Source organism: Hemitrygon akajei, chromosome 22 (assembly GCF_048418815.1).
Source record: "Hemitrygon akajei chromosome 22, sHemAka1.3, whole genome shotgun sequence".
Lineage (NCBI taxonomy): Eukaryota > Metazoa > Chordata > Chondrichthyes > Myliobatiformes > Dasyatidae > Hemitrygon > Hemitrygon akajei.
Window position 1 is genome coordinate 46,717,298 of NC_133145.1, and position 20,816 is coordinate 46,738,113.

Consider the following 20,816-nt stretch of genomic DNA (forward strand, 5'->3'; position numbering starts at 1 on the left):
GGTGATAACACATCCTCCTCGCTGACAATCAATACTGGCGCACGTCAGAGGTGTGAGCTTAGCCCATTGCTCTACTCTGTATATACACATGACTGTGTGGCTTGGCATAGCTCAAATACCAACTATAAATTTGCTGACGATACAACCAGTGTTGGTAGAATCTCAGGTGGTGACAAGAGGGCTTACAGGAGTGAGATATGCCAACTAGTGGAGTGGTGCTGCAGCAATAACCTGGCACTCAACATCAGTAAGATGAAAGAGCTGACTGTGGACTTCAGGAAGGGTAAGACGAAGGAACACATACCAATCCTCATAGAGGGATCAGAAGTGGAGAGGGTGAGCAGTTTCAAGTTCCTGGGTGTCAAGATCTCTGTCTGATATGGGGGGTGAGCGGCTACCGCACAGGACTCAAAAAAGCTGCTGAGGGTTGTAAATTTAGTCGGCTCCATCTTGGGTACTAGCCTACAAAGTACCCAGTACATCTTCAGGGAGTGGTGTCTCAGAAAGGCAGCGCCCATTATTAAGGACCTCCAGCACCCAGGGCATGCCCTTTTCTCACTGTTACCATCAGGCAGGAAGTACAGAAGCCTGAAGGCACAAACTCAGCAATTCAGGAACAGCTTCTTCCCCTCTGCCACCTGATTCCAAAATGGACATCGAACCCTTGGAAACCACCTCACTTTTTTAATATACAGTTATTTCAGTTTTTTTGCACATTTTAAAATTTATTCAATATACATATACTTGTAACTGATTTATTTATTATTATTTTTTCTCTTCTATATTATGTGTTGCATTGAACTGCTGCTGCTAATTTAACAAATTTCACAACTCATGCCAGTGATAATAAACCTGACTCTGAGTTTTGAAGCTTATTTTTCTCAGAATCAATTTCTAGGTTTAGTTTGCATGGACCGTTCCTCCCTGACAGACTCTGAACATCATAACCCAAGTTGCTACCCGCAAGAAAGATTGCTTTGTCCTTTATTTTCAACTTTCTAAATTTATAAATCTGTTTTGTTGGAAGTGTTATTTACAGCCCAAGTTATTGGTTTTGTTGGGACACTGATCCCAGTGCAATCTGCCAGTCTCAGTGAAATAGTTCCTTCTTTCCCCAGTGCTGGTACCAATGTTACATAAATCAGAACTAATTTCCCCCACAACTATTCATTATTGACTCTATATCAATCTGCACATGGCTCAGGTAATAAGCTTGTAAAAGGATTATAGTTCTCGGCAACGAATTTTGCTTAGAATGTGAAGGCTTGGAGAGTGCAGGAAAGATTTAGCAGTATGATCCTGGGGTTGAGTCTTTCAAATAGCTTTCCTTTTGTTAGCATTCTTTCTCTCTCACTCTTTCGCCTTGGAAATCTATCAGACTAATAAATTAAACAACATCTTATCTCTTAAACAACCTTGACTATAACCCAACAAAGATACTCTCTTTGTCCTCTGTGCACTCTACAATTTAAAAACCAGTTTGTTTTCTTTCTTTCCTAGTCCTACCAAAGGGCTTCCACCTGAAATGTTAGCAGTTTCTCTGTCAACATATGCTGTTTGGAGTCCTTAATGCTTTGAACATTTGATATTTCCAGCATTGCAGAATTTTTCAGCAGTAATCTTAACTATGTAGATAGCACAGAGAAGCCAGAGTTGTTCTAATAGAGAAAATTGGGAGGTTAAAGACCTTGTATACAAATCCTAAATATTGCCAATTGAAGAACCTTTGGAATCTACTCTTCAGATGAGAATCTATTTGCAAGGGAAAGCTTCTTCGCACAAAAGATAAAATTTCAAGGTTTAAATATAAAAATACATACTAAAATACAGCATCCATTCTGTAGCTCAAAATAAAACTACTGTGTAATAACATGCGCCAATGAACATTTCCTCACACTTGATGGTAATAAAGTTTAGGCATGCACCTGTAACAGGATGCCTTGAATTCCTGGAGCCCTGAAGGGTCGATCATCTAATATGGCAGGAGAATACAGTTTACATGACAAGACTGCTTCAACTAAAATAGCGGCTAGCTTTATAGCACCAGTTCAATTCCCAGTGCTGTCTGTAAGGAGTTTGTACATTCTCCCCATGACCGTCAGTTTCCTCTAGAAGCACTGGTTTCCTCCCACATTTCAAAGGCGTGCAGGTTAGTAAGCTGGTAACGTGCTACACTGATGCTGGAAGCATGGTGACATTTCCAGGCTGCACCCAGGACATCCTCAGACAGTGTTGGCCATTGACGTGATCAACACATTTCAAAGTTCGTGTGATAAATAAAACTAATCTCTTAATGTATGAATGTTTAATTCTTTAAACATGTAAAATAGTGTCATTTGTTGAGAACAACAAAGCAGGAACTTGTGAAATGTATGATCATATTGTTTTAAGAACCTTAATTTTAAAAATGAAAGTTTGAATAACAGTTCAAGCATATTGAGATTTTCCATTTAAAATTACAATTTAAGATGGCTGCATAATATTAACCTCATGTTTGAAGTGAGATCAACCAACTCTTCTTGCTAATAAACTGGTACAGTAATTAGCTAACATTAATCGCTGGTCAATAATGTGGCCTATTGACTAGGTGAAGCAAAGACTTTACTCAATTTCATTCATCCCATCACTGAACTGTTCTCACAATCTATGGACTCACTTTCAAGGATTCTATCACTCATGTCCTCAGCACTTATTACTTATTTTTGATTAATATTATTATTTCATTTTTTCTTTCTATTTGTTTTTGCACAGTTTGTTGTCTTGTACACATTGGTTGTTTGTTCATCCTATTGGTACGGTCTTTCATTGATTCTATTGTATTTATCAGATTTACTGAGTATGCTCGCAAGAAAATGCATCTCATGGTTGTATATGATCACACACACACACACACACACACACACACACACACACACACACACACACACACACACACACACACACACACACACACACACACACACACACACACACACACACACACACACACACACACACACACACACACACACACACACACACACACACACACACACACACACACACAAAATAAATTTGCTTGGAACAAAGATAACAGAATTTTTTCCAGGGCTAAATTAGTGGATGCAATTTTAAGTACTAACACTTGAAATATTGCAAGTCTTTTTTTCTGGTAAGTGCAAAGGTGCCATTAAACTTCAAAGGCAGGAAATGTTTCTGGATGTTTTAGACAGCATTTAAAATCAGCTATGATCACCAAACTTCTGGATTTGTGATGCTCTTTTGGCCTGTATAACAACAATAACACTAACAAAAATAATTGATTATAATAAACACCTTGAGATTTCAGGATCATAACAGCAAATGCACAAGTGTGTGTTCTTTTCATAGAAGTCTCAAAAGATTCTATAAAAATGAATCAAGTTACAGTAATCAACTGACTTAGACAATAGAATGTGTGTTTTAACATCCACAAAGTATATAGCATATAACCAAATCTTGGCATTTATCATTCAGCAGACTGGATTAGCACTACTCAGTAAATTGAAATGGCTATGTAGGTACACTAAAAAGCGCAGATCCTGAAGAAAAGAATAAAATTTAAATACAAGAAAGGCAATCTGAAAATATCACAATGGTCAGCAGGAAAGGCAAACGAGATTTAGAAAAAAAAGCTTACAATTGGGAGACAAAATTATACCATGGTTGCACATCATAAAGTACAAATTCATACATTTTCCCAATTGGTTGACAGAGAAAAGTTAGAAGCTAAATATTTTGCGATGTAAACATAGGAACAAATGAGAGATAGTTAAGATGCTAAAGATAGATTTTTTTTGCAATAATGGCAAAGAGCAGTATGCCCTTTAATATTCTATACAAGACATGGCAAAATTTAGGGATATGGACATCACTGAAGAGAAATTTCTCAATAGGATGATAGTGCCTTTCAAATTATAAAGTGCAATAAATACAAGTACAATTTTAACCCATGTTTAAAAATAGCAATCCACAAAATTCAACATCATTTAAGTTTCTCCTGTTCTTTCTCACTTAGCCTGCCCTTCCTTTCGCATCAATTGAAACATCCTCTACAGAGTACATTTCTCACTTATAATAATAAAAAAAGAAAATTTTGAAAGCACTCAACCAGTGAAACAACAAAGAGGAACAGGTGACATTTTGGGTCACAAACCCTTCAATAGAACTGATAACTTACAAGAGCAAGCATGTTAAATTGCAGAGAGGGAGGCGTGATGAAAACAGAAGCAACAATTGTAATACAGAGCAGATGAGAGCTACTGAGGTAACAAACTAGCTGCTGAATACAAAAGTAAAAAAAAAGAAACAAATTGCTAAAGCTGAATATAGATCAGACGAGCAGCAATTTAATCCCAAGTAGTTTGAGATGATGCATTCTGGGAAGCCAATTCTATATCGGGGTGGGACAGAAATCATAAATGGTAGAGCGCTAAGGAATATGGATGTAAAGACAGACCTTGGGATCGAAGACTATAGTTCTGTGAAAGTGGCAATACAGATCAAAAGGTGGTGAAGGGTGGTGTTTGACATGCTTGCTTTCATGATTCAGGGCACAGAAATATAAAAGTTGGAACATAACACTGCAACCATACGAAACAACTGGTTAGACCACACTGTGAACATTGTGTGTAGTTCTGGTTGGCACTTGAAAGATAGGATGCAATTATGCCAGAGAGTGCAGAGGAGATTCACAAGGATACTGCTTGGATTGGAGAGCTTTGTCCATGGTCATTGGTTCAATTGGCTATAGACAATACATTGCCAGAGATGGTGGAAGAATCAGATACAATTACTACAATTAAAAAGTCTTTAGACAGATACTTAAAAGATAAAGCATAGTAAAGAGGATCCAAATACAGGCAAATGGGATGAGTGTGGACGGGCAAGAAGATTAGCATGAACATGGAGGCTGAAGACCTGTTTCTTCTATACAGTACGCCTGGTATGACTATCTATGACTATGAGAGCACAGCCTCACCTGGAAGGTGGAGCCTATGGATCCTGAGTCATCAAATCTGCTGACAAAAGCTGTTTGTAAACTTGTCACAGACATTATTTGCATTCACTTGCCACTTTAAATTGCCAACTGACTCTGACCTACAGCCTATATTACTCCAACAATGCCTATCACAGGTTTGAGGAACAGTACACCATCATTGGTCTAGGTATGTTGAAGACCTCAGCACTTAATACTGAATATGACAATTTTAGAAATCCACTCCACAAAATGTGCTACCTCTCTTTTTTCATTTTGTTTCATTATTTTGTCTCCAAATGCCAGTTCTTTTTTAAAGAAAATATTACCTTGGCAACCTTTGTCTGCAGAGAACTGAAGGAATTGTCTGTCAAAGACAATCCCTTAGTTCTCTCCACCCCTGCATCTCCCTGCAACTTAAAGCACTTAACAGGTCCTCCACAGGTTACAAGCACCTGACTAAATGGGCATTCCATGCACATAAACAAGCACTTGGGAGACCAGTGGGGTAGATGACGATAGATTTGCTGGCTGTTAGAGGTATCTTCTACAAAGTGGGAACAGGGCATTTCCACATACCTTATCTCCCTACACCACCCTTCTCCCACCTCAGATCTTGAGCTGGAGGGAGTCAAACAATTTGGGAATGCAATGCAGACTCAGTCACTGCATCTGTGAAGTCAGCTCAGCTCAGCCACTCTTCCTGAGCTTGTTTGCTCTCCCATCACAACTGTTTTTATTCCTGACGAAGGGTCTCGGCCTGAAACGTCAACAGTGCTTCTCCCTATAGATGCTGCCTGGCCTGCTGTGTTCCACCAGCATTTTGTGTGTGTTGCTTGAATTTCCAGCATCTGCAGATTTCCTCGTGTTTGTTTTTATTCATTTCTGACTTCTGAACAGTTCAGGTCATGAACAGTTCTCAGAAAACAAACCCTGTCACAACCTGGAGACTTTCTGATATTGTTTGGTACCAATGAAGGCTTAGTGATGTGGAAAACATCTCAGGTTCCTTCCCTATTCATGCTGCTTAGCCTGCTGAACACCTTGTTTTCGATTTCCACAATCTCTAGTTTCCTGTTCAAATTACCCTTTACTTATGACCAGTTTGCTCAATTATCATAATTTCTCAAACAAAAAAGGCAACCTGCAACAATAACCCTATTCAGTTAGCTTAGAAATAACATTTCTTTTTTCATCCATTCAGCGCAAACTTATATAGATCTGAGAACATAAACAGAAAAGGAGCCAATGCTGGCTAAAACAGAAGATCCTTTAGCAGTCGTAAACCAACCAAATAAAAAATCACAACATAACTTTCCTATTGTACAAGTCCCAACATATTTACTTGAGGCCAGCAGCATTATCTAACAGGTTGATCTAGCAATAAAAATTATATAAGCAAGGTATGAATATTTGCAGCAATAGTTTACAGTAGGAAAGGAGACAATATCAAAGTAAAAGCCTGTAGAACAGAAACAAGGAGATTACAGCTTGACATAAAGAGAGTAATCTTTAAAGAGGAGCAACATGTGGCAAGTATACAGTATGTTCAGTGGATAATAGCCAACTTGACTAGGATACTATAAACAGGTTAAATAGCTTTCCATCTTTGTATAAGAACCCCATAGGAAATAAATAATACCATGGAGACAGGGTAGAAGAAATATTAACAATCTGACATCTTTGTCTCAATAAAGAGTTCTTTCATTTGAAACAAAGAAGAATCAACTGATGCTGCAAGACATGCTGCATTAGTCATCAGATTAACACATCGTGACAGATCTCCAATGCGTTACTAAAGATTCAGACTTTTTAAATCAGAGAAAAAAATAATTAAAAGAGACTTTGAAAAACTGCTTCAGACTGAAAATCTTGGAAAACCACAATTTTAATGAAATCAAGTTTATTAACTGACCTCTTATCTTGCTAACTTGTATGTCTAAATGAAACCTGAATAACCACTTAAGTAATTGTCTGTTTGCATTCCCTGGAAATCAGTACCGCCTAGTTCTCAAATGCATGGTTTTTTCCATTTTGACTGGTTGTATTATAGACTGGTATGCATGTTCCAAGGTACATCATTGAAAGAAGCTGCAGAGGGTTGTAGATTCAACCAGCTCCATCATGGACACGGGTCTCTCCACCAATGAGGACATCTTCAGAAGGCGGAGCCTCAGAAAGGCAGCATCCATCATTAAGGACCTTCATCACCCAGGACATACCCTCTTCTCATTGCTACCATTGAAAGCCTCAGCACACTCAATGTTTTAGGAACAGCTTCTTCCCATCTGCCATCAGATTTCAGAATGATCCATGAACCATGAGCGTTAATTCACTATTCTTCTTTTGCACTTTTCATTTAGTTATTTCTTATTGTAACTTGCTGTAATTTTTATGTCTTGCACTGTCCTGCAAGACATGCTGCACAAAAACAAACTTTATGACATACGTCAGTGAAAATGATCCTGATTCTGATTCACCTGTATTGCAATTTTACCCACAATTCCACAAATCTTTGCAGATGATTTGAATTACCTACTGGTGCTCAAAATTTTGAATATTATTCCCATGATTCATGTACAAACTTTTTGAACAAATCAGTGGGAAAAGATATTCTGACATCTTCTGCTACCTTGGCCATTAAAACCAACCCCCATAACACTGTACAGTAGGGATGGTGTTATCTGGCTGATGAGCAGTTTAGATTTATGTCACATGTACCACTAAAAAAAAGCATCACTTTGAAGATAATGTGAAGATGTGGAAGAAGGTCTTGTGGTTGGATGAGACTAAAGTGGAACTTTTTGGCCTCAACACTAAGCAGTAGATGTGGAGTAAATCTAATACTGCACATCAGCCAGATAACACATTTCCTATTGTAAAGTGTGGTGGAAGTAGCATCGTGTTATGCAGGTACTTTTCAACAGCAGGACTGGAAATCTAGTCAGGATTGATGGGAAGGTGAATGCTCCCCAACTAACCTGGCTCAGTTTAAGCAATTTTGAAAGTGGGAAAATCTTGCTCCATCACATTGTGCAGAGCAAATGGAGACTTATCTAAAAAGACTACTGGCTGTAATAGCTGTGAGAGATGATTCAACTATGTACTGAGCAAAGGGATGAATACTTTTGAACTGCTAACATTTCAGTTTTTGAATTTTTAGTTTTTCATGCTTTACAATTTTTCATTATTTGGGCTCAACCATGAAAAAATGAGCATGTGGTTACAAATAAAACTTCAGTTAAAATTGATCAAAGTCCCTGGTTGCAATACTCATTTATGTGAACAAAGGACTGGGGGCTGAATACTTTTTTAAGGCACCGTATAATCAATTACCAAACCCAAAACGCCCGAAGTTTTTAGACTTTTTAAAAGAACTGCTAATTGATCCTCCACTCATTAAATTAGCAATTTTGCATAATACCTTCACCCTCCTTCTCCTTCCTGAAGTCAACAATCAACTCTTTAGTTTTACTCATGTTGAGCAAGTTGTTGTTGTTTCACCACTCAGTCAAGTGTCCTATCATCAACAGGGTCCAATAGGGTCTTTGCAGATACAACAGGGTCTTTTAAGAGACTCTTAGATAGGTACATGGAGCTTAGAAAAACAGAAGGCTATGCAGTAGGGAAATTCTAGGCAGTTCTAGAGTAGGTTACACGGTCGGCACAACATTGTGGGCCGAAGGGGTTGTAATATGCTGTAGATTTCTACGTTTCTATCAATTGCAATACATTCAACAACACTGCTGTTGTCACTTATACATAGTACTGGAACTGTGCTTAGCCACACAGTAATGTGTGTGTAATAAAATGAGAATGGGCCTAAGCACGCAGCCTTATCAGTGAAATGATCATTGATGGGGAGCTCATGCATAAAGAAATAGATTCTATATTAACTGAAGACAATCAAATGTCCTTATGATGCTAATAAGCTGTTTTTGGATTGTACATAATGTTAACCCAAGTATTATGATAAGCTCAGCTGCTTTACTGTAGATCTCATCAAAAGTAACTAGATTACCAATTTACATCAATTAGGAAGAAGGCTTTATTGCATTTTAGGCAATTCATTCCTCGGAAATAACAGCCTAACTAATACCTTTTAAAAACTATACTACTATTTTTGAGATACGTGATCAGTGTGGCTTGTGCCTGTTATATTAAGTGGTTATTAAGAAAATAATTAGCTTGATTTAAATGTAAAGCTATTTATTATTAAATTAAGGTAAGCAAAGAACTACCAAGGAAATACTTCAAAGACTGAATTCAAACTGTACTTTAAATGAAGCATGTTTTCAGATATAAATTCTGTAACAAGTGAATCTCTTCAACATATCACATTACTTCATTGAAATCACACTAGCTACTGAGTTTAAGCTCAATTTTCAGACCCTCAAATTCAACTCAATATGACACAGTCTAAAAGATCTTTATCCCATTTGTTCAATTTCCATCTATCCTTTTGTTCGATCTGGAGATGATGTTGTTCAGAAGGTTCTTCAGAAGTCAAGAATGATGTGCAGATCTTAATGGTTACAGCCATTTTTTTAAAAGAGCAATACCCACAGTATGCTGGAGGAACTCAGAAAGCCAGGCAGCATCTATGAAGGCGAATAAACAGCTGTGTTTCAGGCTATGACCCTCATCAAAGTACAAGTCAGATAGGGTCAGCCTGTACCAGCAAGCAAGGGAAGAAGTAACGAAGGAACTGGAGGACATGATTTTCTTTTATACTACAAACCAGTCTGATCTAATCTAGATAAGAAACCTGTAAACAGATACTGACTGAGTCACACTTCAATAATCCAGACAAACAAACTACAAAAAGTATAGAACTGGAATCAGAATCAGGTTTAATATCACTGGCATATGTCATGAAATTTGTTAACTTAGCAGCGATACAATACATGCTAAATATAGAGAAAAATATAAATGAATTACAGTAAGTATATACGTACATTAAATACTTAAATTAAAAAGTGGTGCCAAAACCGAAATAATAAAAAAAGTTCACAGGTTCAATATCTATTTAGAAATCAGATGGCAGAGGGGAAGAACCAAGTAAACCACAAGCTACTAAAATTTTTACAGACAAACATAAAGAAAACCAAACTACCAGGGAAAAAACAAATGTAAAAACCAATCCGGACCATAACCCAAACACTTTCTCATTTTCACCCCCTTTATGAGAAATGATTAACTCTAGCATACTTTCATAGGATTACACTACCATGTCAGGCTCTACATTCTTCAAAAAAATGTACCTTATCAATCACCTTCGACTGCTTGATTGTGGAAGCAAAGATTAGTTCACACCTCGGCATCAATCAGATACAGAATCTTAGTTAACATGAAACCTTTGGGTAGCTCTGATGACTAGAACAGAACCAGTTAATCAAGCACAAAGTAGAGTCCCATTGACTAACTGACAAACCTTTTATTGTTGTTGATTTTTCAGTACTCTCAATGCAAGTACAGACATGCATTGAGGCACTTGAGCAGTCATTGCAATTCTGGAACATAGAACAAAAACCAAACTAATAGAGGAACACAGCAGGTCAAGAAGCATATGTGGAGGCAAAGGGATAGTTAACATTTTGGGCCAAGAATTTATCAGAACAGTTCTAATGTAGGTCTCAACCTAAAACACGGAGATGGTGAAATACAGCAACGCGTTGCAAGCAATTTACTAAACTTCAAAATATTCTTGTTCTGAACTACTCTTACTGCAATCTGCAGTTTGTAATTTCCCTTAAAGTAATGTATTTTTGATTAACAAACCAGCGATTTCACGATCTTCTGGAGGATTCTGCAGATTTAATTCTGAAGCATATAATTATGTCACCTTTAAGCAAACAAAGGGATATCACCATGGCCAAAAGAGAGGGAAGAGGGGAGGACTTCAAGCCAGTCTAAAATGCCAGGGTATGAAACTTCCTCTACCTAGCATCTTGTAAGCAAATGTACAGTCACCAAAGAACAAGACTGAGGACCTAAGGGCAAGATTGCTGTCTTGGAGGGAAGTGAGGATTTACTGCTTCCTGTGTTTCACAGAGACATGGCTCATTCTGGACATGTCAGATTCAACAATCAGACCCAGGATACACAGGGTGGACCAGTCTACTGATTTGGATAAGGAAAATGTGGAGGACTATGTTTCATGATAAACTCAGATGCAGCAGTCCTGTCGTACTCTTGTTTCCCCCGACCTGGAACATCTAATGATTAAGTGCCAACCACTCCATTTACCAAGAGAGTTCTCCTCTGTGATCCTGACTGCAGTTTAGAGACTTCCCATTAAGCAGGCACTCAAGGTACTGACTGCCACCATCAGCAAACAAGAAACTGCCTCCCCCCAACACTATTCAAACCATTGCCAGGACTTCAATCAGGCTTGTTTGAAGAAATCCCTGCCCAATTATCTCAATATATCACCTGCAGCACCAGGGGTCCAAACACATTCGATACTGCTATACTACAATTAAGAATGCCGACCACTGTATGTATGAACCACATTTTGGGAAATCTGATCACTTAGCTATCCTCTTCCTACCTGAATACAGAGGCCAAAGACTAAGTTTCTAGAGATAAGAACAAATAGGTGATTGTAGGAGTCAGAGGAGCAGCTATGGGATAGCTTCAAGTCAGTGGACTGGACCACTTTCAAGGACTTATCAGAGGATCTGAGCTAATACACCACAGCTGTCATGGTCTTTCTAAAAACAGTTGTAGACGAGTGGGTACCCACAAAATCATTCAGTCATCCCTAACCAGAAGCCCTGGATGAACCAACAGATCTGCAATCTGCTGAGAGCCAGATTAGTGGCATTCAGGTCTGGTGACCAAGTTAAATTCAAGAGATACAATCTCCGGAAAGCCATCTCATGTGTAAAATTCTGGACCAAACTTGAATCACTGAAGGATGCTCGAGAACAGTGACAGGGCTTGAATGTTATCACCTACTACAAAGTTAAAGCAAACAACAAAGGTGACAAGGCTTCACATCCAGATTAACTCAATGCCTTTTATGCTCCATTTGACCATCAAAACATGGAGACCCTTTCATGAACTCCCACAGCCTCCAATGAACCCAGGGAAAGCATTCAGCCCAGACAGGATATCTGGCCAAGTAATAAAGACCTGTGCTGTGCTGATCAACTGACTGTGTGTTCACTGATCTGTTTAACCTCTCACTTTGGCAGTCTGAGGTACCCACCTGCTTCACTTAGACTTCAATTATTCTGGTGCGCAAGTAGAACATGATAACCTGTCTCAATGACTATCATCCAGTAATACATCTGCAGTGATGAAGTGCTTTGAGAGGTTTCATATCAACTTCTTGCCTGTAAAGTGACTTGGATTACTCCATTCTGCCTACCGTTGCAACAGGCCAACAGCAGATGCCATTTCATTGGCTCTTCACTCAACCCTGGAATATCTGGACTGTGAAGGTGTATAGATCAGGAAGCTCTTCGCTGACTACGGCTCGTCATTCAATTCTGTCATCCCTTCGAAACTAATCAATAAGCTTCAAGGCATAAGCCTCAATACCTTTTTGTGCAACTGGATCCTCAATGTTCTCATTTGCAGATCCCAGTCAGTTCAAACTGGCACATTTCTTCTACAAGCTCCAACTGCACAGTTGCAACACAGGGTATGTGCTGAGCCCCTGGCTCTACTTGCTTTATACTTATGAATGTGAGGCTAAGCGCAGCTCCAATGCCATATTTAAGTTTGCTGAAGACACCATTGCCATTGGTAAAATCAAGGGTGGTGACAAATCAGCATGTAGGAGGGAGATTGTAAATATGATTGAGTGGTGCCACAACAGCCTCTCACTCAATGTCAGCAAGACCAAGGAGTTGATTATTGACCTCAGGAGGAGAAAACCACAGTCCATGAGCCAATCCTTACTGGGGGAAATCAGAGGTGGAGACGGTCAACAACTTTAAATTCTTCTGCATTATCATTTCCAATTTACAAGTGCCATTACAAAGAAAGCATGGCAGCACCTCTATTTTCTTAGAAGTTTGTGAAGATTCAGCATTTCATCTAATACTTTTATAAACATCTATAGATGTGTGGTGGAGGGTATATTGACTAACTACATCATAGCCTGGTATGGAAACTTCAACACCCTTGGATAGAAAAACCTATAAAAAGTTGTGGCTATGGCCCAGTTCATCAATGGTGAGGCCTCCACACCACCTACACGGAACGCTGCTGGAGGAAAGCAGCATACATTATCAATGACCCCCACCATCCAGGCGATGTTCCCCTCTCTCTGCTTACATTAGGAAGGAGGTTCAGGAGTCTCAGGACCACAAAACCTGGTTCAGGAAGTTGTTACCCCTCAACCATCAGGCTCTTGAACCAGAAGGGATAACTTCACTCACTCCATCACTGAGCTGTTCCCACAGCCTATAGATTCACCTTCAAGGATTTTTCACCTCATGTTCTGAATATTTATTACTTACTTTTTTCTCAGCTCTATCTGGTAAAACCCGAGGCACAGGCAGACCCAATCATACACATTCTCAAATACCAGGAACTTTAGATCTATTCTAGCGGCATTTAGTATTGTGGCTTTCTGGAAATTTGCATAAATATTGCTTTGTAGGCCCAATTGTTTAACGCTATTGTATAGTGAGCTTGAGATGATACCAGTTGTAGATATTACTATTGGGACATGTTTCATAGTCTGTTAATTCGGCACATTTCTAGTGTTTTTACTTATCGATTTCTTTATGTTAGGTGTATTTGGAATTACTATATGTATATTATTCTCGATTATTTATCTTGTAATATTATCTTATATCCAGACAGTTGTTACTGATTGTCCTGTCTACAATAATGGATAGGTTGTAATGTAATTTGTATGACTCTGACTCTAAAACTGGATCAGGCCTGTATTTATAGTAAGGTATGGTATCTTTTATTAGTTTGCATTTTATAACAAGATTTTGGCAAATGATGTTTACCACTTAATTGTGCCTGTGTAAGTAATCAGATTGAGTGAAACTGTTACAGGATCCTGTAACGTGTTGGATTGTTTCTGGCTTCTAGAACCATAGAGCATAGAACATTACGGCACAGTACAGGCCCTTCAGCCCTCCATGTTGTGCCGACTCATATAATCCTTAAAAAAAAGTACTAAACCCATACTATCCCATGACCCTCCATTTTTCTTTCATCCGTGTGCCTGTCCAAGAGGCTCCTAAATACCCTATTGTTTTAGCCTTCACCACCATCCCTGGCAAGTCATTCCAGGCACTCACAACCCTCTGTGTAAAAAATTTACCATTGATGTCTCCCCTAAACTTCCCTCCCGTAATTTGGTACCTATGCCCTCTGGTGTTTGCTATTGGTGCCCTGGGAAACAGGTACTGACTATCCACCCTGTCTATGCCTCTCATAATCTTGTAGACCTCTATCAAGTCCCCTCTCATTCTTCTATGCTCCAAAGAGAAAAGTCCCAGCTCTGCCAACCTTGCTTCATATGACTTGTTCTCCAATCCAAGCAACATCCTGGTAAATCTCTTCCGCACCCTCTCCATAGCTTCCACATCCTTCCTATAATGAGGTGACCAGAATTAAACACAACACTCTAAGTGCGGTCTCACCAGAGATTTGTAGAGTTGTAACATGACCTCTCTATTCAATCCCCCTGTTAACGAAGCCTCGCATCCCATAGGCCTTCTTAACTACCCTATCAACCTGTGCAGTGACCTTGAGGGATGTATGGATTTGAACCCTAAGGTCCCTTTGTTCATCCACACTCTTAAGTAACTGACCATTAATCCTGTATCAGTCTTCTGGTTTGTCCTTCCAAAATGCATCACCTCACACTTGTCCGGATTGAACTCTATCTGCCATTTTTCTGCCCAACTCTGCAGCCTATCTATATCCTCTTGTAACCTTCGACCACCTATAGCTCCATCCACAACTCCTCCAGTCTTCGTGTCATCCGCAAACTTACTCACCCATCCTTCCGCCTCTACATCCAGGTCATTTATAAAAATCACAAATAGCAGGGGTCCCAGGACAGATCCCTGCGGCACTCCACTAGTCACCGACCTCCAGGCAGAATACTTTCCTTCCACAACTACCCTCTGCTTTCTTCCTTTTCGCCAATCTTTTATCCAAACAGCCAAGGTTCCACTTTTCCCATGCCTCATGACTTTCTGGATGAGTCTCTCATGAGGGACCTTGTCAAATGCTTTGCTAAAGTCCATGTAGACCACATCCACTGCCCTACCTTCATCAATTTCTCTTGGCATCTTCTGTATTTATCATTTTGAATTTGTTGGTCTTTTATTGTGTATATTTGATATTTTTGTGCTAACCACCTGGTCCTGTATTGCCACAAGTAACCTGTTTCTGGTAAGAGGCTCCAACTCTAAGCCAAGAATTCAACACTTCCTTGTCGATATCTAGTCTGCTCAGATCATAGGGATGTCTTCCATTGGTTAGCTTTTTTTTGTAGTGCTAATTTCTTCATTTTTCTGGGTCAAGCTTTCATTTAAGTTTAGTGGTATGCACTTCCTTAACAGGGCCTGCTGATGGTGTAGTGGCAATATCTGCACAGAAGAAAGGCCTGGCAATCTACTTCAATATCTTGCCACAGAAACCATATGGACATCTACATGAGTCGACAGCAAATTGATGGCACTCAACAACAACTACTTCTTAACAGAATTGCATATGCTCACATAGAGTGCTGAATCGTGTCTTCATTGATGAAAACATATCCTTGGAAGTTTTATCTGACTCTAGCGTAATTTTTTTATGTCTGTTATTCCTCTTCTTCCTTCTGTCCTTGATAGTGCTAATCTAAATTCCTTCAAGTGTACATTGCGCTTTCTAAAATTTGTCATTTCAGTTATTTTTCTTAGTAAATTTTCCAGATGAGTTTCAGATCAAGATATTATGCCAAAAGAATACATTAATATGGGTATAGCAAAAGTGTTATGCCATTGTTATATTTTTATTCTTGTGCTGTTTGGCAGATTTTCTTAAGCCTTGAAGTAAATTCTGTCAAACATTTTCCCTTTATCATACTATGATCTATTTTCTTTGCTCATTGATATCTCAAATTCTTACGTTTCTTATTCATCCACCGATTGTATTGTATGCTGCTGCTGTTTTATATTCTACGGGCTCTATTGCACCTTTCTTTATGCTTAATGTCCTGCACTTAACTAGTCCAAAGTTCATGTTTACATTTTCAGAAAATAGTTCTACTATTTGAATTAATTGTTTTAGCTTTACTTCAGGTGCTTGTATGTCTTCAATTGAGTGAGTGCATTTTTTCCCCTCTAATTCAACTTCCTCCTGTTTGACCAGATATTACACAAAAAGTTCATTATCTTTGTTGGTAATTCTGTGTTCGGGTTGGCGACATTTTGTTTTAGTGTATCTATGAATTCTACAATGCTTTTGTCAGGTTGATCATATGTTGTGTGGACCTTATACTTCACTAGATTTTCTTTTAACTTTCTTGCTCGGGTTATCCATTTTATACTCCATTATTTCTGTTCTAAAGGTTTCAATTTTGTTTCTTAATCTTTTCTAACATTACAGTGTTCTCAGTTCATTATTCAGTTTTGGGTTTCCATTAATGAGTGCTTCTATTTTGGAGCCAATGCACTGCACTGCTGTTAATGCCATGTAGTATGTTATTGTGTGCAGTTCTTCAAATGTTTCAAGCTTTCCTAAATATTCCTAAGTATTAACAATTTTTGCAAATTTTGATGATGTGCTTTGTTTTGATAAGTAGGGTCTTTTTTGTTGGGCCAGAGCCCATGTATTCTTAGTGTGGTGTTAAATCTTAGGATAATTTTGTCTGTAAGCTCATTCTGCAGAGATTCCACACCTGTGTTGTTGCTATTAGGGTCAGGTTGTGAAGCAGTTTTTGAAGTAATTTATTTTCATCAGCATTTCAGGGGATGACATTTTCATTATTTTCTTGTATAACATTATTGGGGTCTTTATATTGGCCTCTCTAGCTCTTGTGCTACTTTGTTATATTTGGTTTTACATCTCTAGAGGGATTAATTTTTTTTACTATCACAACATTGATCTGCTATTCATTATGCATTTACTTGCATGAAGGAATGTTGCCCTATAAACTGTTGATGAAATTTGTTTCTGTATGCTGTCATGGTAGTCTCAAGTTCCATTGTTTGATAACATACACACATTATGAATGTGTTTACTTCTAATGACCATTTCATGCGTGTCTTTCTCCTCAACTGCTTGCGTGGTCTCAGTTGTAAATAGACTGCTCCTCTGAGGAACACCAGCAGTTAACTTTTTTCTTTCTTTTTGTATTTGCACAGTTTGTCACCTTTTGCAGAATTATTGTTTATCCATCACATTGGATACTCAGTCTTTCACTGATTTTAAGAGTTTCTTGTATTTATTGTAAATGACAAGAAAAATGAATCTCAGGGATGTATATGGTGACATAGATGTACTTTTATAATAAATTTACTTTGAATTTTGAACTTTTAAACTATTTCTTTACCTGCATAGAAGCTGCCCAACCTAATGAATTATTCTAACATGTTGTGTTTTGTTTTGCTCCAGATTACAGCATCTGCAATCTCTTGAATCTATATTGTCCATACTGGACAGATAGCAAGAGTGGAATTTACGTTAGTACCAACCTGCTCACTGGACATTATTTTTCAGCCAGTTTATATAGACTATTTTCTACACTTGTTGAATGACACAGGACCACTGCAACTAAATAATTCAATGCTCCCATCTTCCATGTAAAGATTAATTAGTGGATCTGGATATGAAGAATTGTAATGCTGGAAATCAGAAGTAAAGAAAGAAAATTCTGGGGATAGTCAGCAGGTCAAGCAACATCTGTGGAGAGAAAATAAAACAGAATTAAAGTTTGATAAAAGGTCTCTCCCTCTCTCTCACGATACCTTCAGACCTGCGGAGTAAATCCATCAATTACCATGCGAATAATTGTTTACATCTTTCCATTGTGTCCAATAATACAGAACAACCTACACTATACCTTCTGTTATTGGTGATCTGCCCATGAAATTTGTTTCAGCTGAGCAAAGAAGAATCTGTTCCAGTCCATTCAGTAGAGGTAAAGAACATAAAGGATACATACACAATGACACCTAATAACCATGTACGGTAGTTATGTGATTGTTATTTGTAATAACATTATTTACATATTTGTAAAACATGTTTAGTGGCACAGAAATCTTTAAAAAGTCAAGATTCTGTCTATAAAATTATTAACCACAGATTACCAAATTTAGCCTTATAAAGCACTTCAGAACAATGGGCATTCTCTCACTTTCTTCTCAGCTAGAAATTTAAATATGTGCCAGCAAAGAGGAAGACACAGCATTATTATGCCAACATTGAATAAATAATCTCTGAAAATAAAAAAACTAAATTCATTCAAAGTTTAATATAATGCCTTCTTTCCAAATTAATTCAAATAGATGCAGGAAGAAAAATGTACTAACTAATGATGACAACAAAGAAGCAGTGTGCATGCACAGAAGGGAGAGGGAAGAGGGCTTAAAAGAAGTATTTTCACAGCAATAGATTCCTTTTTATTTAGTTATTCTTGAAATATACATCATTGGCATTGTTGCCATTTATAGACCATCCTTAAAAGTGCCCAAACACAGCCCCGCTGGTACAAATATTGTACATAAATATTTTAGATCAGTTAACTATAGCACACTTCCTTCCCTAAAGGCCATTAATGAAGGCCATTTTTACAACAATTAGATAGCTACTTGATTACTTTCATAACGTTACTGAGGCAGAATACTTTTCTTTCTAAAATTTGTTTACTAACGAATCTAAATTCCTAGTTTCCAAGATAAGATTTGAGGTCATGTACCTGGATCAATATCAAACCTAGAGAGATCTGGATGTTAGTTCAATGACTTAATCACAATGCTATCTTACTCCAAGTTCTTACTGCATCACAGCTGGGATAACTCCTGTAGAATTCATTCAATATTCTCCAGCCCAGAGTAGAATCCTCAAGTGCAAAATCAATATGTAGACCTACAAAGGACTGCAAAGTATTTTCAGGGAAAAAAATGCAGGTTAGTTCCAAGATCAAGGGCTTATTCGTCAGAATGACAACAGAGTGGTTTATCAAGTGGAACATGGGGTTAATCTTTCAGCACAATCAAGCCAGGAAATCAAACATAGCTCCATGAGAGAACGCCGGGAGCAGCATTCGGCAAATCTAAAAGTAGGATGTTAATGTGGGTACTATGCTAAACAGCAAAAACAGCATGCAAAAAATTGACCCTATTGATCTCTCATCCAATGGATCAAGTGAAAACTCTGCACAGCTATCAAATCTGGTTGGACAGATAACAGAAGTATATTTTCCATCCTCAACAATTGTATGTCTCAACAACTGAACATCAAAGACAAGACTGAACCATTTGCAACCGTGTTTTGCCAGAAATGATGACTGGCTGATCCATCTTGACTTCTTCCTGAAATCTCTACAAGGGCCAACCTGATTCACTATAATGTGATATCAAGAAACAGCTAAGAGTACTGAAAACAGAAAAGGCTATGGTACCTGACAATACCTTAGTAACTGAACTAAGGATTTCCACTTCAGAATTAGCTGCACCTCAAACCAAGCTTTTCCAAAACAATTTGAATACTAGCGTCAATGAGCAATATGAAAAATGGTATGTCTTGTTCATAAAAATCAAATTAAGTTAATTATTGCACAGTCTACTCATAATCCTGAGCAATCAGAGAGAAGATATAGTATCATTAAGTGTCACTTTGGTTAATAACATGTTCTCCCCTGCTCAGTTTTGGTCTTATCAGAACCACCTTACTCCAAACCACATTACAAAATGCTGAAGAAGTGAAAAATCATTTATTGACATCAGTGCATTTTTGACCCAGTCCTCTACTAAACAACCTTAGTTAAAGTGAGTCAATGAGCAAAGGGCAAATAAGTCAATTTTTGTGAAATCATATCTTGCAAAGAATAAACTGTTATTGTTGACAGCCAATCATCCCAAGATTTCAACATGCCTCTTCCAAAGAAGTGTTCTCTACCCAACAATTTTCAGCTACTTCAGTGAACCTCCTTCCATCATTAGATTAGAAATGGGGAAAAAGAAGCAGAGAATGCTTGGCACCACACAAATGCTGGAGTAACTCAGCAGGTCAATCAGCATCTATGGAGAGAAACAAACAACTGATGTTTTGAGCCAAGACCCTAAATAGGACTGGAAAAGAAGGGGGCAAAGGCAAGTGGGGACTAGGAAAGGAGCACAAGCTGGCAGATGAAATGGGGTGGGTAGAGAAAGGGAGATGAAGTGAGAAGCTGGAAGGTCTTAGGTGGAAAAGGTAAAGAGGGTTGAAGAAGGAGGAATCTGATAGGGGAGGAGTAAAGAGTAAAGCGCTGGGAAGTTGATTGGTGAAAGAGACAGAAGGTCATGGAAGAAAGAAAAGGGTTGTGGGGGGAGGGGGGGGAGTACCAGAGGGAGGCAATGGGCAGGCAAAGAGATAAGGTAGGAGGGGGAAAAGAGGATGGGAAATGGTGAAGGGGAGGGGGACATTTCCAGAAGTTTGAGAAATTGATGTTCATGCCATCAGGTTGGAGGCTACCCAAATGGAATATAAGGTGTTGTTCTTACAAATCAAGTGTGGCCTCATCCTGACAGTGGTGGAGGCCATGGATGGACATATCGGAATGGGAATGGGAAATAGAATTAAAATGCATGGCCACTGGGAAATCCATTTGTACTGGCAGATGGAGCGTAGATGCTCCACAAAG

At 38.4% G+C, this 20,816-nt stretch overlaps 1 protein-coding gene across 2 annotated transcripts in view; it reads right to left on the reverse strand.

Annotated features, from left to right (window-relative positions):
- Positions 1-20,816, reverse strand: part of tbc1d16 (TBC1 domain family, member 16) — a 110,768-nt gene that overhangs the window by 79,831 nt on the left and 10,121 nt on the right. The window contains exon 2 of one of the 2 annotated variants that reach the window (XM_073026155.1): positions 17,668-17,875. The exons of the other annotated variant lie outside the window; for it this stretch is intronic. The gene's annotated coding sequence lies outside the window, so the exon portion shown is untranslated. The remainder of the gene's footprint in view (positions 1-17,667; positions 17,876-20,816) is intronic. 2 annotated transcript variants of the gene reach the window in all.